General features: G+C 40.9%; 1 non-coding gene across 1 annotated transcript; it reads left to right on the top strand.

The window, feature by feature from the left end:
- The first annotated feature begins 6,215 nt into the window (after positions 1–6,215).
- LOC112804574 (small nucleolar RNA R71) lies at positions 6,216–6,323 on the top strand. Its single transcript, XR_003203184.1, has one exon. It is a non-coding gene; the product is annotated as a small nucleolar RNA R71 (small nucleolar RNA).
- The last annotated feature ends 1,727 nt before the right edge of the window (positions 6,324–8,050 follow it).

Below are 8,050 nucleotides of genomic sequence, written 5' to 3'. Positions count from 1 at the left end.
GTTCAATACCATGGCATTACACAACTTCGCACAACTAACCAGCAAGTGCACTGGGTCGTCCAAGTAATAAACCTTACGCGAGTAAGGGTCGATCCCACGGAGATTGTTAGTATTGAAGCAAGCTATGGTCATCTTGTAAATCTTAGTCAGGCAAACTCAAATGGTAATGGTGATAAACGAAAATAACAAAAAGGTAAAAATAGAGATACTTATGTAATTCATTGGTAGGAACTTCAGATAAGCACATGAAGATGCCTTCCCTTCCGTCTCTCTGCTTTCCTACTGTCTTCATCCAATCCTTCTTATTCCTTTCCATGGCAAGCTCGTGTAGGGTTTCACCGTTGTCAATGGCTACCTCCCATCCTCTCAGTGAAAACGATTGCATATGCTCTGTCACAGCACGCGGAATTCAGCTGTCGGTTCTCGGTCAGACCGGAATAGAATCCATCGATTCTTTTGCGTCTGTCACTAACGCCCCGCCTGCTAGGAGTTTGAAGCACGTCACGGTCATTCAATCATTGAATCCTACTCAGAATACCACAGACAAGGTTAGACCTTCCGGATTCTCTTGAATGCCGCCATCAGTTCTTGCCTATACCACGAAGACTCTGATCTCACGGAATGGTTGGCTCGTTTGTCAGACGAGCACTCGGTTGTCAGGCGATCAACCATGCATCGTGCAATCAGGATCCAAGAGATATTCACCCAATCGAAGGTAGAACGGAGGTGGTTGTCAGTCACACGTTCATAAGTGAGAATGATGATGAGTGTCACGGATCATCACATTCATCAAGTTGAAGAACAAGTGATATCTTAGAACAAGAACAAGCGGAATTGAATGGAAGAACAATAGTAATTGCATTAATACTCGAGGTACAGCAGAGCTCCACACCTTAATCTATGGTGTGTAGAAACTCCACCGTTGAAAATACATAAGAACAAGGTCTAGGCATGGCCGAATGGCCAGCCTCCCAATGATCTAAGATAGCATACAAATGAAGATAGCTACCAAAGTCCCTAAATACAATAGTAAAAGGTCCTACTTATAGAAAACTAAGAGCCTAGGGTGTACAGAGATGAGTAAATGACATAAAAATCCACTTCCGGGCCCACTTGGTGTGTGCTTGGGCTGAGCAATGAAGCATTTTCGTGTAGAGACTTCTCTTGGAGTTAAACGCCAGCTTTTATGCCAATTTGGGCGTTTAACTCCCATTTGGGTGCCAGTTCCGGCGTTTAACGTTGGAATTCCTGAGGGTGACTTTGAATGCCAGTTTGGGCCATCAAATCTTGGGCAAAGTATAGACTATCATATATTGCTGGAAAGCCCAGGATGTCTACTTTCCAACGCCGTTGAGAGCGCGCCAATTGGGCTTCTGTAGGTCCAGAAAATCCACTTCGAGTGCAGGGAGGTCAGAATCCAACAGCATCTGCAGTCCTTTTTAGTCTCTGAATCAGATTTTTGCTCAGGTCCCTCAATTTCAGCCAGAAAATACCTGAAATCATAGAAAAACACACAAACTCATAGTAAAGTCCAGAAAAGTGAATTTTAGCTAAAAACTAATAAAAATATACTAAAAACTAACTAGATCATACTAAAAACATACTAAAAACAATGCCAAAAAGCATACAAATTATCCGCTCATCACAACACCAAACTTAAAATGTTGCTTGTCCTCAAGCAACTGAAAATCAAATAAGATAAAAAGAAGAGAATATGCAATGAATCCCAAAAACATCTGTGAAGATCAGTATTAATTAGATGAGCGGGGCTTTTAGCTTTTTGCCTCTGAATAGTTTTGGCATCTCACTCTATCCTTTGAAATTCAGAATGATTGGCTTCTTTAGGAACTTAGAATCCAGATAGTGTTATTGATTCTCCTAGTAGAGTATGATGATTCTTGAACATAGCTACTTATTGAGTCTTGGCTGTGGCCCAAAGCACTCTGTCTTCCAGTATTACCACCGGATACATACATGCCACAGACACATAGTTGGGTGAACCTTTTCAGATTGTGACTCAGCTTTGCTGGAGTCCCCAACTAGAGGTGTCCAGGGTTCTTAAGCACACTCTTATTTGCCTTGGATCACAACTCTTATTTCTATATATTTTTTTTCGATTTTTCTCTCTTTTTTTTTTCATAGCTTTTTCTTGCTTCAAGAATCATTTTTATGATTTTTCAGATCCTCAGTAACATGTCTCCTTTTTCATCATTCTTTCAAGAGCCAACATTCATGAACCACAAATTCAAGATACATATGCACTGTTTAAGCATACATTCAGAAACAAAAATATTGCCACCACATCAAAATAATTAAACTGTTATAAAATTCAAAATTCATGCAATTCTTTCTTTTATCAATTTAAGCACGTTTTTATTTAAGAAAGGTGATGGATTCATAGGACATTCATAACTTTAAGGCATAGACACTAAGACACTAATGATCACAAGACACAAACATGGACAAACATAAGCATAAAATTCGAAAAACAGAAGAACAAAGAACAAGGAAATCAAAGAACGGGTCCACCTTAGTGATGGCGGCTCTTTCTTCCTCTTGAAGATCCTATGGAGTGCTTGAGCTCCTCAATGTCTCTTCCTTGTCTTTGTTGCTCCTCTCTCATGAGTCTTTGATCTTCTCTAATCTCATGAAGGATGATGGAGTGTTCTTGATGCTCCACCCTTAGTTGTCCCATGTTGGAACTCAACTCTCCTAGGGAGGTGTTTAGTTGCTCCCAATAGTTTTGTGGAGGAAAGTGCATCCCTTGAGGTATCTCAGGGATCTCATGATGAGTGGGGTCTCTTGTGTGCTCCATCCTCTTCTTAGTGATGGGCTTGTCCTCATCAATGGGAGTGTCTCCCTCTATGTCAACTCCAACTGAATAACAGAGGTGACAAATGAGGTGAGGAAAGGCTAACCTTGCCAAGGTAGAGGACTTGTCCGCCACCTTATAGAGTTCTTGGGCTATAACCTCATGAACCTCTATTTCTTCTCCAATCATGATGCTATGGATCATGATAGCCCGGTCTATGGTAACTTCGGACCGGTTGCTAGTGGGAATGATTGAGCGTTGTATAAACTCTAACCATCCTCTAGCCATGGGCTTGAGGTCATGCCTTCTTAATTGAACCGGATTTCCTCTTGAATCTCTTCTTCCATTGGGCGCCCTCTTCACATATGACTGTGAGGACTTGGTCCAACCTTTGATCAAAGGTGACCCTTCTAGTGTAAGGATGTTCATCTCCTTGCATCATAGGCAAGTTGAACGCCACCCTTACACTCTCCGGACTAAAATCCAAGTATTTCCCCCGAACCATAGTAAGATAATTCTTTGGATTCGGGTTCACACTTTGGTCATGGTTCTTGGTGATCCATGCATTGGCATAGAACTCTTGAACCATCAAGATTCCGACTTGTTGAATGGGGTTGGTAAGAACTTCCCAACCTCTTCTTCGGATCTCATGTCGGATTTCCGGATATTCACCCTTTTTGAGTGAAAAAGGGACCTCGGGGATCACCTTCTTCAAGGCCACAACTTCATAGAAGTGGTCTTGATGCACCCTTGAGATGAATCTCTCCATTTCCCATGACTCGGAGGTGGAAGCTTTTGCCTTCCCTTTCCTCTTTCTAGAGGTTTCTCCGGCCTTGGATGCCATAAATGGTTATGGAAAAACAAAAAGCAATGCTTTTACCACACCAAACTTAAAATGTTTGCTCGTCCTCGAGCAAAAGAAGAAAGAAGAGAGTAGAAGAAGAAGAAATGAGGAGAAAGGGAATGGCTTTGTATTCGGCCAAAGGGGAGAGAAATGGTGTTTAAGGTGTGTGAAAATGAAGGAGTGAAGGAGGGTTTATATAGGAGAGGGGGAGAGGGATGTTCGGCCATTTGAGGGTGGGTTTGGGTGGGAAAGTGGTTTGAATTTGAATGGTGGGGTAGGTGGGGTTTTATGAAGGATGGATGTGAGTGGTGAAGAGAAAGATGGGATTTGATAGGTGAGGGGTTTTTAGGGAAGAGGTGTTGAGGTGATTGGTGAAGAAGAGAGAGAGTGGTAGGGTAGGTGGGGATCCTGTGGGGTCCACAGATCCTGAGGTGTCAAGGAAAAGTCATCCCTGCACCAAATGGCATGCAAAATCACGTTTTGTGCCATTTTTGGCGTTAAACGCCGGGCTGGTGCCCATTTCTGGCGTTTAACGCCAGCTTCTTGCCCTTCTCTGGCGTTTAACGCCAGTCTGGTGCCCCTTTCTGGCGTTAAACGCCCAGAATGGTGCCAGACTGGGCGTTAAACGCCCAACAGCTAACCTCACTGGCGTTTAAACGCCAGTGGGTGCGTCCTCCAGGGTGTGCTGTTTTTCTTCCTGTTTTTCATTCTTTTTTTGCTTTTTTCATTAATTTTGTGACTTCTCATGATCATCAACCTACAAAAAACATAAAATAACAAAAGAAAATAGTTAATTATAAAACATTGGGTTGCCTCCCAACAAGCGCTTCTTTAATGTCATTAGCTTGACAGAGGACTCTCATGGAGCCTCACAGATACTCAGAGCCATGTTGGAACCTCCCAACACCAAACATAGAGTTTGAATGTGGGGGTTCAACACCAAACTTAGAGTTTGGTTGTGGCCTCCCAACACCAAACTTAGAGTTTGACTGTGGGGGCTCTGTTTGGTTCTGTTTTGAGAGATGCTCTTCATGCTTCCTCTTCATGATGACAGAGGGATATCCTTGGGCCTTAAACACCAAGGATTTTTCATTCACTTGAATGATCAACTCTCCTCTATCAACATCAATCACAGCCTTTGCTGTGGCTAGGAAGGGTCTGCCAAGGATGATGGATTCATCCATGCTCTTCCCAGTCTCTAGGACTATGAAATCAGTAGGGATGTAATGGTCTTCAACCTTAACTAGAACATCCTCTACAAGTCCATAGGCTTGTTTTCTTGAGTTGTCTGCCATCTCTAGTGAGATTTTTGCAGCTTGCACCTCAAAGATCCCTAGCTTCTCCATTACAGAGAGAGGCATGAGGTTTACACTTGACCCTAAGTCACACAAGGCCTTCTTGAAGGTCATGGTGCCTATGGTACAAGGTATTGAAGACTTCCCAGGATCCTGCCTCTTTTGAGGCAGTTTCTGCCTAGACAAGTCATCCAGTTCTTTGATGAGCAAAGGGGGTTCATCCTCCCAAGTCTCATTTCCAAATAACTTGTCATTTAGCTTCATGATTGCTCCAAGGTATTTAGCAACTTGCTCCTCAGTGACATACTCATCCTCTTCAGAGGAAGAATACTCATCAGAGCTCATGAATGGCAGAAGTAAGTCCAATGGAATCTCTATGGTCTCATTTTGAGCCTCAGATTCCCATGGTTCCTCATTGGGGAACTCATTGGAGGTCAGTGGACGCTCAGTGAGGCCTTCCTCAGTGGCGTTCACTGCCTCTTCTTCCTCCCAGAATTCGGCCATGTTGATGGCCTTGCACTCTCCTTTTGGATTTTCTTCAGTATTGCTTGGGAGAGTACTTGGAGGGAGTTCAGTAATTTTCTTGCTCAGCTGACCCACTTGTCCTTCCAAATTTCTGATGGAGGACCTTGTTTCAGTCATGAAACTTTGAGTGGTTTTGATTAGATCAGAGACCATGGTTGCCAAGTCAGAGGTATTCGGCTTAGAGCTCTCTGTCTGTTGCTGAGAAGATGATGGAAAGGGCTTGCTATTGCTAAACCTGTTTCTTCCACCATTATTGTTATTGAAACCTTGTTGAGGTCTCTGTTGATCCTTCCATGAAAGATTTGGATGATTCCTCCATGAAGGATTGTAGGTGTTTCCATAGGGTTTTCCCATGTAATTCACCTCTTCCATTGAAGGATTCTCAAGATCATAAGCTTCTTCCTCAGATGAAGCTTCCTTAGTACTGCTTGGTGCATTTTGCATTCCAGACAGACTTTGAGAAATCATATTGACTTGTTGAGTCAATATTTTTGTTCTGAGCCAATATGGCATTCAGAGTGTCAATCTCAAGAACTCCTTTCTTCTGACTAGTCCCATTGTTCACAGGATTTCTTTCAGAAGTGTACATGAATTGGTTATTTGCAACCATTTCAATCAGTTCTTGAGCTTCTGCAGGCGTCTTCTTCAAATGAAGAGAGCCTCCAGAAGAGCTATCCAAAGACATCTTGGACAGTTCAGAGAGACCATCATAGAAAATACCTATGATGCTCCATTCAGAAAGCATATCAGTGGGACACTTTCTGATCAATTGTTTGTATCTTTCCCAAGCTTCATAGAGGGATTCTCCTTCCTTCTGTCTGAAGGTTTGGACTTCCACTCTAAGCTTACTCAATTTTTGAGGTGGAAAGAACTTTGCCAAGAAGGCATTGACTAGCTTTTCCCAAGAGTCCAGGCTTTCTTTAGGTTGAGAATCCAACCATGTTCTAGCTCTGTCTCTTACAGCAAAAGGGAATAGCATAAGTCTGTAGACCTCAGGGTCAACCCCATTAGTCTTAACAGTGTCACAGATTTGCAAGAATTCAGCTAAAAACTGATGAGGATCTTCCAATGGAAGTCCATGGAACTTGCAATTCTGTTGCATTAGAGAAACTAATTGAGGCTTAAGCTCAAAGTTGTTTGCTCCAATGACAGGGATAGAGATGCTTCTCCCATAGAAGTCGGGAGTAGGTGCAGTAAAGTCACCCAGCACCTTCCTTGCATTGTTGGCATTGTTGTTATTTTCGGTTGCCATGTGTTCTTCTTCTTTGAAGAATTCGGTTAGGTGCTCTAAAGAGAGTTGTGCTTTGGCTTCTCTGAGCTTTCTTTTCAAGGTCCTTTCAGGTTCAGGATCAGCCTCAACAAGAATGCCTTTGTCTTTGCTCCTGCTCATAAGAAAGAGAAGAGAACAAGAAAATGTGGAATCCTCTATGTCACAGTATAGAGATTTCTTTAGGTGTCAGAAGAAAAGAAGAGTAGAAGACAGAAGTAGAAAATTCGAACTTATCAAAGAAGATGGAGTTCGAATTTTGCATTAAGGGATAGTGTTAGTCCATAAATTGAAGGATGTGAGAAGAGGGAAGTGATTTTCGAAAATTAAGTAGAAAATTTGAAAACATTTTTTTTTTTGAAAAACATTACTTAATTTTCAAAAAATGAAAATGGAAAAGAAATCAAGTGATTTTTGAAAAAGATTTTGAAATTAGAAATCAAAAGGATTTGATTGAAAACTATTTTGAAAAAGATGTGGTTAAGAAGATATGATTAGTTTTAAAAAGATGTGATTGAGAAAATATGATTTGAAAAATATTTTAAAAAGATTTGATTTGAAAATTAAAAACTTGATTAACAAGAAAAGATATGATTCAAACATTAAACCTTTCTCAACAGAAAAGGCAACATACTTGAAGTGTTGAATCAAATCATTAATTGGTAGCAAGTATCTTTGAAAATGGAAAGAAATTGATTTTGAAAAAGATTTGATTGAAAAATTGATTTGAAAAAGATTTGATTTTGAAAAGATTTTGAAAACTTAGAAAAAATTTGATTTGAAAACAAAATCTTCCCTTCTAGCCATCCTGGCGTTAAACGCCCAGAATGGTGCACATTCTGGCGTTTAACGCCCAAAATGCTACCCTTTTGGGCGTTAAACGCCCAACCAGGTACCCTGGCTGGCGTTTAAACGCCAGTCTGTCCTTCTTTACTGGGCGTTTTGAACGCCCAGCTTTTTCTGTGCAATTCCTCTGCTGTATGTTCTGAATCTTCAATTCTCTTTATTATTGACTTGAAAAGACACAAATTAAAAATATTTTTGGATTTTTAATAATAAGGAAAAATCAAAATGCAATAAGAATCAAATAACAATGCATGCAAAACACCAAACTTAGCAGTTTGTGTACTACTGACACTAACAAAATGAAAATGCATATGAGACACACAAGACACTCAAGTCAATAGAATTCAAAGATTAGAGCAAGTAAATCATCAAGAACATCTTGAAGATCACTAAGACTCATGAATGAATGCATGCAATTGACACCAAACTTAAGATGAGACACTAGACTCAAACAAGAAATT

Source organism: Arachis hypogaea, chromosome 5, assembly GCF_003086295.3.
Source record: "Arachis hypogaea cultivar Tifrunner chromosome 5, arahy.Tifrunner.gnm2.J5K5, whole genome shotgun sequence".
Classification (NCBI taxonomy): Eukaryota; Viridiplantae; Streptophyta; class Magnoliopsida; order Fabales; family Fabaceae; genus Arachis; species Arachis hypogaea.
The sequence above is the reverse complement of the archived record's forward strand: the minus strand, read 5'-3'. Positions and strand labels throughout refer to the sequence as shown.